Source organism: Mercenaria mercenaria, chromosome 18 (assembly GCF_021730395.1).
Source record: "Mercenaria mercenaria strain notata chromosome 18, MADL_Memer_1, whole genome shotgun sequence".
In the NCBI taxonomy this organism is placed as follows: domain Eukaryota; kingdom Metazoa; phylum Mollusca; class Bivalvia; order Venerida; family Veneridae; genus Mercenaria; species Mercenaria mercenaria.
In genome coordinates, this window is record NC_069378.1 from 47,319,585 (window position 1) to 47,330,707 (window position 11,123).

Consider the following 11,123-nt stretch of genomic DNA (forward strand, 5'->3'; position numbering starts at 1 on the left):
CAACCAACAAACAGATCATGTGACCACTGTTCTATGCAGATTGCACTGTAATTGGCGCATCGCTGTCGCCTTAAGTTTAAATTGGTCTTCGAGATGTTCATGGAGGTCTGACGAATCAGGTTCTTGTATCTGAACACCCCACCCCCGGCTTAACAAATTAGATTGCAGTATTTTTACACACCCTCCGACTTGGTTTTCTGTTTTTGCGTGAACCTGATGCTAAGAAACGTGTTGACGGGAACCACTCCTTTTGGGAAGAAAAGGTGGCCAACCAAATTGTCGTAAAAAAATATGATTTTGTCATTTTATATTTCCTTCTAGTTTGCGTAACACGTTAGAAATATTCTACTATTGATATAGATTAATTGTATTTATGTTTAAACATAAATCTATATGAAAACTGAAAAATATCAACAGCAAAAATGTTGCTGAAATACTAGTATGAGTGACAACCTTTAACCGCATTGCGTCATGTCTAGAAATAGGCACGCCTTTTATGGTAGAAATACACGCTTAAATCGGTTAAAAGAACGTACGTTCGTTTTCAGTCTTCTAGTTCTAACAAAGTTGTCGTTCCTTATATTTGATGACTGGATTGTAATGATGGTCGATGGTTCGTTTATCTTGGGCTGTGATGCGTGTCAAAGGTCATAAACATATGATGACTTATTTCTAAAAAGAACCTCCATGAAAATTGGAATTTTGCGGCGTTGACATAGATTGAAATCATAGCACTCCCTTCCCATTTTCTTGTGTAGACCCTGATGCATACCTTACATTTGAATGACCAAAGTGACCAATGCATGTCGTTGTATTTAGGGTAACTGGCCCCTTAAAATACGCTTTTGGGGTCATTACTTTAGTTCCCCCCGCCTAAACCTGCAGGAGGGGCCACCCCTCCCCGACCGTGCGTAACATCCATTTAAGCCTGGCTACACCCAGGTCTGACTACTTTTCACATTTTATGTTTAGTTTGAAATTTGGTCTTCTTTGTTTAAGGTATTGCGATATTAATGTCAGAGCTTGACCCGGAAGGGAATTATTCTTTAGTTCGGCCATTTTGCTCTTAGACTGATTTCAGGAAAAGTGTGTCAGTGTCAGGCATGATACTTGTCAATACAACATAAACCAGTATCAACATTTGATTACTGATAAAACTTATGAAAAATGTTATTTCATTCAAGATTCCTCATATTTAAGATTGTCTGTCACATGTTTCAACAAATGTTGACTTCAGTTCAGTTTTCCATAGAAAGTGTCGGCTGCGCAGAAAGATGCGCATAAAAGACTATAGGAATTCCCTTTCCCCATGTCTAAAACTTCTGAATACAAATATTTTTCAAGACCGACAGTGAATAGAAAATAGGCCTGTATCATTGTTGATCTCATATATCTAACCAATCTTGTAAACCGGATATATCGGGATATAACTACTTAGTTATTTTCTTTGTTTCATTCATAAATGATTTCAATTGGTACGAAATGTAAGTGTTCTTTTTCTAAATATTTCCTGTAGAAATAAATCCTTCTAGTTACTATACATCAATAAATGTAAATTTCGTTATAACTGATATCAGATCATAAGCAGCATTGATACTAGCTTTTTTTGGAGAGGAGGCAGGTTAATGGATATGATGTGTACATTTATGCTCGTGTATACTGCTAGCCGATTTGTAGTAAATTGTTTGGTATTTTGAAGGCGTGATTTTTTTATATATATCTTGATATATAATATCTTATTTTGCGAATTGGTATTCCAAAGATACCTATTGTGAAGCTGGCTGATCTGCACTTAATTAGTATCCTTTAAACATAATATTTATACAAGTTAAAGCAAAGCAAAAGTTCCTTCTAGGGCATACCTATATAAATATAAAATGATCATCTTGTAAAATTTTGGTTGCAATGTCTCTTTCATACTGCCAAAATATTTCAAGTAAGTGTTATCGCTAGTTATTTAACATAAGTTGTTAAATCCAACAACAAATTAAATCTGTTACCACTTTCAGTAGAGTAAATACGGCAGTAAAACGTTGACCCGGTTAATCATTTACGATTCGACTTGTAAATTTGTTGCGCATAATTAGAGGGTCGCAATGGGATTTATTTTCATATATTATCTATGCATTTCAAGGTAACTATAATATTTAGTTGTTTACATTTAAATTTGCTGATATATGTCTATCTGGCCGACTGAATGTATGTTATGTTCCTCAAGAATTGGGGAAATAACATCCTCGGGTTTAGTAATATGTAATCCACGGAACGCTTTCAGTTAGAGATTCGCCTCAATTAGGAAAGGATAGTCTAACGTCAGAGGTTATTTCTAAGGTCACGGAGTTTTATTGGCCAGCTTGTAATGATAACAGCTTTCAGTATCAGTAGCTCAGTCAAGTGTGACTTATTAAACTATAATATTCCTTCTCAAGAGAAGGAATAACGAATGCATGGCATCTAGTTAACTTTGACAGTTGGAACTTTGACAGTTGGAATACATCTTTCAGTAAGATAGACTAATATAGCACTGCTTATTTGTGAAATTCTAGAAAGAAATTCATTCGTGTCTATGTTATACGTTATATTTACATTAATTATAGTTACATAAAGCATTAGTAGGTACGAATTCCGAGGACTCTGCAAATAATTTTGTCATTGGGTTCGGATTTCTTAAGTGCTACGTTTTATAAAAAAAATATTTTTAATACATACATTCAAAGTATACCCCCTTTAACGAAACACATTTTTGTAACCTTTTTACCAATTTCTTTGTAAAGATTTAGTAACAATTAAATTAATTATGGCTATGTAGTTAATATACTGTTGTATGCGATTGCAGCACGTCGGGGATTGAAGGAAGGTTGATTCTATATACTTGTAGACTTTTATAAAGATAAGACACAGTATGTTTTTCAGTTCAAGATAATTCTCCGCGTATATTTGTCTTTATTTGTAGGTGGTCTTTATGAAAAGGTTTGAATACATAGGAAATGTCTGAATTGGGAATAAATAAATGCTATCTGGAAGGAAATGGTCTCTGTTCAGATGTGGTATTTAGTACAATATTTAAGGTATCCGATCCATAAATGGCTTAAATTATATGCCTGGTAACGTTATCCTTTTTGGCTGTTTTATGAAAGTTTACCATTTGGCAGTTTGAAAAACGCAAATATTAAGGAGCATAACTCAACTGGGGAGATAACTCTTACAGTTGTTTCCTTTACCTGAAAATGTGACATAAATAAACTAAAAATAGACAAAGTTTATATTTCAAAATTTTATTTTGCTAATATTGCAAGTGATTTCCATTCCAAATAGTTATATGACCTACAAAACACTATATTATTGAAAAATAATACAAACATTTGAATTTTAATCGAAGTTATCTGCAGATAAATAACAAAAATCTAAATCTTGTCTCGTAAAATTTATACATAAATCACTGAAACCATTATGAATCCAGATTATTTGAAGAAGAGTTACAGACCTTTCTATATTCTTTACTTTCCTGAAACTTTTCAAAAATTAAGACAGCTGTATATATAGATGAAATAAAAATTAAAAAGTATAGGTCACCATGCATTTTGAAATTTTACGAGACGGACAATATCAAGGTAATCAATATCAAAAATGTCTAACGAAGCTGAAGTTAGCACCAAAATTAATCTAATATGTTGCATATTTTTGGCTGTTTTTCTATTTAAACATTTAAGTAATACAACTGCTTACTTCAACAGACAAAACAACATCTTATCAGCTGTTTGATGCAATACATAGTATTAATATACCTTTTTTAAATATAAAATGCAATAACTTTAGCTGTCAGCTTCGCATTACGAATAACCAAATATTTGCAGGTAGATAAAACAACATAACATATTATTAAGTTGAAAACAGTATGTTCCATCAGTTACATGTTTCAAGATTATAAATATGATAGTATAAAATATTTGCAAGTAAAAGCCATTAGAAAAACAACATGCAATTCTGCATTTTAGAAAAAAAAACACTATATAAATAGACTTACCCCACCCACCAGCAAAAATAATGCAAAATCAAAAGGAATTGAATATAAATTTGTTACTTCAAAATTTTGTGATTCATTACAAATTATGACTTGAAAGTAGTGTAGTTTACAATGATTGTTACAAATGAAATGATCTTAGTTCTGTTACAGCTGTTCTCAAATCTCAATGAAAACTTATCAATCCAAACTGGAGAAAATTGGCCCAAAATAAGTATATTTCTCCTTTTTGTTTTTCAGACCTCAGTAAAAAGATTAAAGCATTTACATTACTGACATGTTCTTTTTTTACCCATAATGCTTTCAAATGTCAGAATCTAAACTTAACAAAAACCATGCTATCATAATACTTAAGCAACCTCTTGTAGTCAAAATTACCCCAGCCATTCATTAAAATATGTCAAAATTGGTATGAACCACAGAAACGCCTGCGGGTGCCTACCCTTGCCTGTAATTGATTGACGTTTAACAATATGCAATAGAAAGTGTTATAAATGGTTCTTGACATTCTTACTCACTTACTGATAGTAAAGAAATGGAGAAAGTTTTAAAGCAAATAGATCTTATAGTATTCACAAACAAGAGCTGTCTATTGACAGCGCGCTTGACTATTCGAAGAACTGATGGAAGTATGGGGTCAAAATATTGCCAGAGATTTGCAGACAAAAGATGAAAAATAGATTAGACCAACAATGTACCTGTTTTTGTGGATTTGGATAAGTCTTGCCATGTATGGCAATATGTGACCATGATGGTAAGCAAGACTGTTCAAAGATTCAAAGCCATATATCAAACTGTTTAGACAAAATATGGAATCGCATGCGAAACTTAACAAATTTCTTACTCACAAAAGGGCCATTACCTTGTCCTAATTACCGTATGTAGTCTTGCCTACATATGTATATTATGATGGTAAACAAGTGGTAAATGTTTCAAAGCCATATGACAAACAGGTTAGGCAAATATAGACTGGTATGAAAAATTTAACTGATTTTCAAGTCCACAAAGGGTCATAATTCAGGCAGAATAGTTGACAGAGTTATGTACTCTTGCCTGCAAATGGAGATCATGATGATAAGCAAGTGCTCAAAGTTTCAAAGCCACATGTCAAAACAATTTTGACACAACGTTGACTTGTACGAAAACTTCACCATTTCCAAGTCCAAAAAAGGCCATAATTCAGCCAAAATAGTTGACAAAGTTATGTTCTCTTGCCTACAGATGGAAATTATGATGATAAGCAAGTGTTCAAAGTTTCAAAGCCACATGTCATAAGTTTCGACAAAACATGGACTTGTACAAAAACTGAACCAATTTTCAAGTCCAAAAAGACCATAAATCAGCCAAAATACTTGACAGAGTTATGTACTCTTGCCAGGCCTACAGATAAAATAAACAAGTGGTATAAACGTTCCAAAGCCATATATCAAACAGTCTGCACAAAATATGAACTGGTATGAAAAACTTAACCAAGATTTGTAAGTCAAAAGGGACCATAATTCAGCCAAAATGCTTGATGGAGTTAAGTATTCTTCAAGTTGCCTAAAACTTGACATGGTGATGGTACACAAGTGTTGAAAGTTTTAAAGCATTACCTCAAAAAGTTTTGTCAATATGTGAAATGGTACGAAAAAATTAACCAAGGTGTGACGCCGACACTGACGCCAACGCCGTGATGAGTAGGATAGCTCTACTTATTCTTCAAATAGTCGAGCTAAACAAAAAATGGACCAAGAAATTCAAATTTAAAAAGCCCTTATTCTGACAGAATACAAGCAATAGTTATGGTTCATGACCTATTTAGTCAACTAATGATGATAAACAAGTATATAAAGTTTCAAGCTATAGCTCTTAAAGTATGAAACATTTAATTTAACCAATTATTTAATCAAGAAATTCCAATTTTCTAGGTACACAAGGGGTCATAATTCTGCCAAAAAGTGACAGAAGTGGGAATTATGACTCTTGGTGATCTAATGATGATAAGCAGGTGAACCAAGTTTCAAAGCTATATTTCTTATAGTTTCGAAGAAAAGAGGAACATAAGCAAAAATGTTAACCAAGACCAAAGCTGACAAAGATCAACAAATGATGACAATACCTTGTAGATTTAAAAATGAATTAGATTTGCTAAAAAGAATTCAGAACTATCTTTTTAATTATACTATTAAACTAGGTACAATGTAAATTCTAAATCTCCTGGTCTTTCAACTGAATTCTCCTGTATAGGTACCCTGGAAGTTTGGCATGTAAGCATTGTTATGATACATTTGTATCCGAGTCTTTTTGCCCTATGTTTGCAGTAAATCATCGAAAGTCTACCAATAGTTAGTCTGAAGCATTCAGAACTTGCTATTTGCTTCATATGTCTTTTCATTTTACAAATTTTATGTCTCAATCTCCACTTGCATATATTTCCTAAGGTCTTCTTTCACGTCATGGTTCCAGCTCAAGTATTATTTCAACAGAACAGAAATGCCTGAATGTCATGGTTCCTACTACATATCTGAGGTACTTTGGTAATGGCAGCTCACTGAAATGAGACAAATTATCAACATTAAGATCAAGTAGGAATATCACAAAAATGACTTAATTTTATATACTAAAAGCAGGAATGGTGTCATATTGTATGACTTATGCCCCTTGAGAATACTTATAGAATGAGTTCAAAAAGGGCATAACTCTGAATTTAATGAGAACTGAAGGTTATGAACTGATATAGCTGTAATAATGTTAAGTCCCAAAAAGGGACTTAACTAAAAATAGGATCAGACAATAAGCACATATCCACTTCATACTGATGATGTATTCCAAGTTTCATTTGAATTACATGAAATATGTAGTAGAAGCAGAGGACACAATGTACAGATGTGATATAATAAAAAGTGGCATAACTAAACAAGAGCTGTCTCCATAGGATGACACATGCCCCCGATGGCACTTTGAATGAATATATGGTTATGGCCGATGTTAGAGTTAAGGACCTTTGACCTATGGAACTGGGTCTTGCGCGCGACACGTTGTCTTACTGTATCACACATTCATGCGTAGTTGTTTTAAAATCCATGCATGAATGACAAAGATATGGACCGGACACACCCATCAATGCACTATCATGAAAAATGACCTTTAACGTCTAAGTGTGACCTTGACCTTTGAGCTACGGACCTGGGTCTTGCGTGCGACATGTCGTCTTACTGTGGTACACATTCATGCCAAGTTATTTGAAAATCCATCCATCCATGACAAAGATATGGACCAGACACGCCCATCAATGCACTATCTTTTAACGTCTAAGTGTGACCTTGACCTTTGAGCTACGGACCTGGGTCTTGCGCGCGACACGTCATCTTACTGTGGTACTCATTCATGCCAAGTTATTTGAAAATCCATCCATCGATGACAAAGATATGGACCGGACACGCCCATCAATGCACTATCCTTTAACGTCTAAGTGTGACCTTGACCTTTGAGCTACGGACCTGGGTCTTGCGCGCGACACGTCTTCTTACTGTGGTACACATTCATGCCAAGTTATTTGAAAATCCATCCATCGATGACAAAGATATGGACCGGACACGCCCATCAATGCACCATCCTTTAATGTCTCAGTGTGACCTTGACCTTTGAGCTACGGACCTGGGTCTTGCGCTCGACACGTCGTCTTACTGTGGTACATATTCATGCCAAGTTATTTGAAAATCCATCCATCGATGACAAAGATATGGACCGGACACGAAAATTGCGGACAGACTGACAGACCGACAGACGGTTCAAAAACTATATGCCTCCCTTCGGGGGCATAAAAAAAATAATCTGACATTATGCTTATGTTTGCTTCATGATATATACCAAGTTTCATCTGAATATGGAAGCTGTTGTACAGATCTATGCAATATTGTCAAGTCAAATGGGGAATAATTAAAAAAATAATTATCTGTTCTGATAATATGCTAATGTTCATTTCATGTTGATGAAGTATACAAGATTCATTTTAATTGGATGGAAATGGTACATCAGAATGTACACCAGAATGTGGGACTGATGGGCAGACAGTTCAAACAGTGTTGACACTATATACCTCATTGATTAATGACAATGGGGTGTACATAAATAAAAGCGACCTCATCAAGATGTATGACATGCAATGAAGGATCATGCCAAGTCTGAACATGTTTTTTTTTAACAACAATACACTAAATTGTTGGGTGAGACAGAAGTTTGAATCACATTTTCAACAATACACAGCTTGAAGATATATGACTTACATGTATATATTAGCTGGACAGGCGCAAAATGATAACAGCACATTTCATGTGAAAGATAACTTCCTCATATACATGATCATAAAATGAAGACTGAAGTCATATATGTCTTTGGCATATCACACAACAAATGACAAAATGAGCCGCACCATGAGAAAACCAACATAGTGGGTTTGCGACCAGCATGGATCCAGACCAGCCTGTGCATCAGCGCAGTCTGGTCAGGATCCATGCTATTCGCCAACAGTTTCTCTATTTGCAATAGGCTTTGAAAGCGAACAGCATGGATCCTGACCAGAGTGCGCGGATGCGCAGGCTGGTCTGGATCCATGCTGGTCGCAAACCCACTATGTTGGTTTTCTCATGGCGCGGCTCAAATATAAATCACTATGAATTAAAGTCACAACCCCGGCTCTTCACAATTTATATCAAGTTAATTTTAAACTCATCAAATTTCTCTCTTCTGTATGAACCTAATAAAGGCAAAATGAGAAATAAAAGCTACCTTTTTACCCCTTTCTTCAAGTTTCTGGTACAGTAGCTGAATGGCTGCAGATTACTGACAATTTGCTTTCAAAGAATATAGCATCAACACAGACCATTGCTGCAAAAAAAAAATTAGTAATGTTTTAAAATATGTACATATATAATAAGACATAGTTCGTTATACATATGACAGGACAATGTCATCTTACATTCAGTTTTCCAGCACTGATGAAAACATCAGAGACTCGCGTAACACAATCCAAAGTTTTTTGTGTGAGTCAGTTGGTAGGGATTTTTTTTTTGCATATTATCATATAGGGAAAAACATTTTATCCGAATGTCCTGGAAAAAAAGTTGGGTAACAGCGATTTTCACAGGTAGGTCAATAAGGTCATGTTACCACAAACAAATGATTTTTAATGATAGCCTTATATACATTCTATTTAAGTCATAAATGTAGCAAGCCGTTCAATGGATTTACTAGGATATGTTTGCAGATGTTAAACACTAAATGTGTTTACTGTATACATTACTCTGTTCTAGGTCCAGTAAAGGGATGCCTTACCTATCATTTCTTTAAAATGTATAATAAGAATCATCAAGGTTGTAACAGTAGCACAAAAATATGAAAGTCAATGCAAATGTTATATATGTTATACAGTCATGTACTAGAGAATATACCAACAAGAGCGCCGCCATGCGGGGCAATATACGCCCGAAGGCTTACATCACAGGATTGGAGCAAAATTTTAAGAACTTGACTGTTGTAGCCCCAAAGGACTGGAACAACAAAAGGAAAACTTCAAAAAACAAATCTAAGTCCACAAAAAAAAAATCAAAGTCTACAAAAAAATCCTTATCAGGTATAGGTATGTAAAAATACACCTTAAAATTGGAAGTACCATCCATGTTGTACTACAGAAAAGTGGTCTCGGTTTTTCCCTACGGCCAATAATAAAAAAGTTTCAAAATAAGCTATTTATAGTAACATAAAAGGGAAGTAATTCAAAAAAAAAATTATTGTAAGTACAAAAAAGAGATCTGCCAAATAAAAACAAGACCACTGCAATGCAAAGCAATATACACAAAGCAAAGTCATATATGACCTTTGACCCTTAAGTGTGACCTTGACCTTGAAGCGAGTCACCCGGAACATGCGCTCTGCACATCGTTACAATGTGGTGAACATTTCTGCCAAGTTTCTTTGAAATCCTTTCAGCAGTTCAAGAGTTACAGAGCGGACACGAAACAAACTGATATGACTTTTGACCCCTAAGTGTGACCTTGACCTTGAAGCAAGTCATCCGGAACATGCGCTCTGCACGTCGTCTTGGTGTGGTGAACATTTGTGTCAAGTTTCTTTGAAATCCTTCAAGGGGTTCAAGAGTTACAGAGCGGACACGAAACAAACTGATATGACCTTTGACTCCTAAGTGTGACCTTGACCTTGAAGTGAGACATTCAAAACATGCGGTCTGCACATCGTCTCGGTGTGGTGAACATTTGTGTAAAGTTTCCTTGAAATCCTTCAAGGGGTTCAAGAGTTACAGAGCGGACACGAAATTGCTAACGGACAGACGGACGGACGGACAGACGGACACCAGCGTCATAACATAATACGTCCCTTCGGGCGTATAATAATTCACACTTCTGTGTCAAAACTGAAACGAACGTAACAAATCCTCGGTTCAAGAAAACTTGTTCAGATATAAATTATTATAAATTTATTGACATCATAAATTTTCATTGAGTAGCGAAAACATATTACAGAAGCATTCCATCTTTTCAAAACATAACAAACATTAATATAAAAGCAGACATATCATAGCATAGATAAGATGCTATAAAATTAAACCAATAACAAACCGTCTGAGGTCTACAATAACTCTTTTCGCAAGTACAACTTATTTATTTACCGGTAACATTGACGCTTACAAATGGCGCACAGATGCGAAAGGGCTATAACCAATGCAGTAACAGCTTTGTACATATAACATGTAGCTTGTATTAATTTTCAACATCAATACATAAACAGTACTTGTAACAGTCCCAGTAGTTTAAATTACATTCAAATTTGAAGAATTATCAATTACTATATATATTCAACACAATTCATATATTTTTAGAAGTACCTATTTTAAGATTTTTTTTCATCAAAATAACATGCTTACTACTTCGTGCTGCAGTGCATCTGAAATTTTTGGTTTGGCCTTTGGGGAAAGGAAGTGGCTAGGGATCCGGTAAACGGACCTCAAGACCCGGAGTCTAAAGGTCCAGTATTCAGTATATATGTACTATTTAATGCTGTATTATCAGTGTCAGGGCTTCCCGTATAAATCTACCTGCGTTAA

The 11,123-nt window shown here is 34.9% G+C and overlaps 1 long non-coding RNA gene across 1 annotated transcript; it reads right to left on the reverse strand.

Moving 5' to 3' along the window:
- Positions 1–3,259: 3,259 nt before the first annotated feature.
- On the reverse strand, positions 3,260–8,981 carry LOC123524679 (uncharacterized). The gene is made up of 2 exons (XR_008368282.1): positions 8,792–8,981; positions 3,260–6,554 (listed from the first exon to the last, which is right to left on the reverse strand). It is a non-coding gene; the product is annotated as an uncharacterized LOC123524679 (long non-coding RNA).
- Between the last annotated feature and the right edge of the window lie 2,142 nt (positions 8,982–11,123).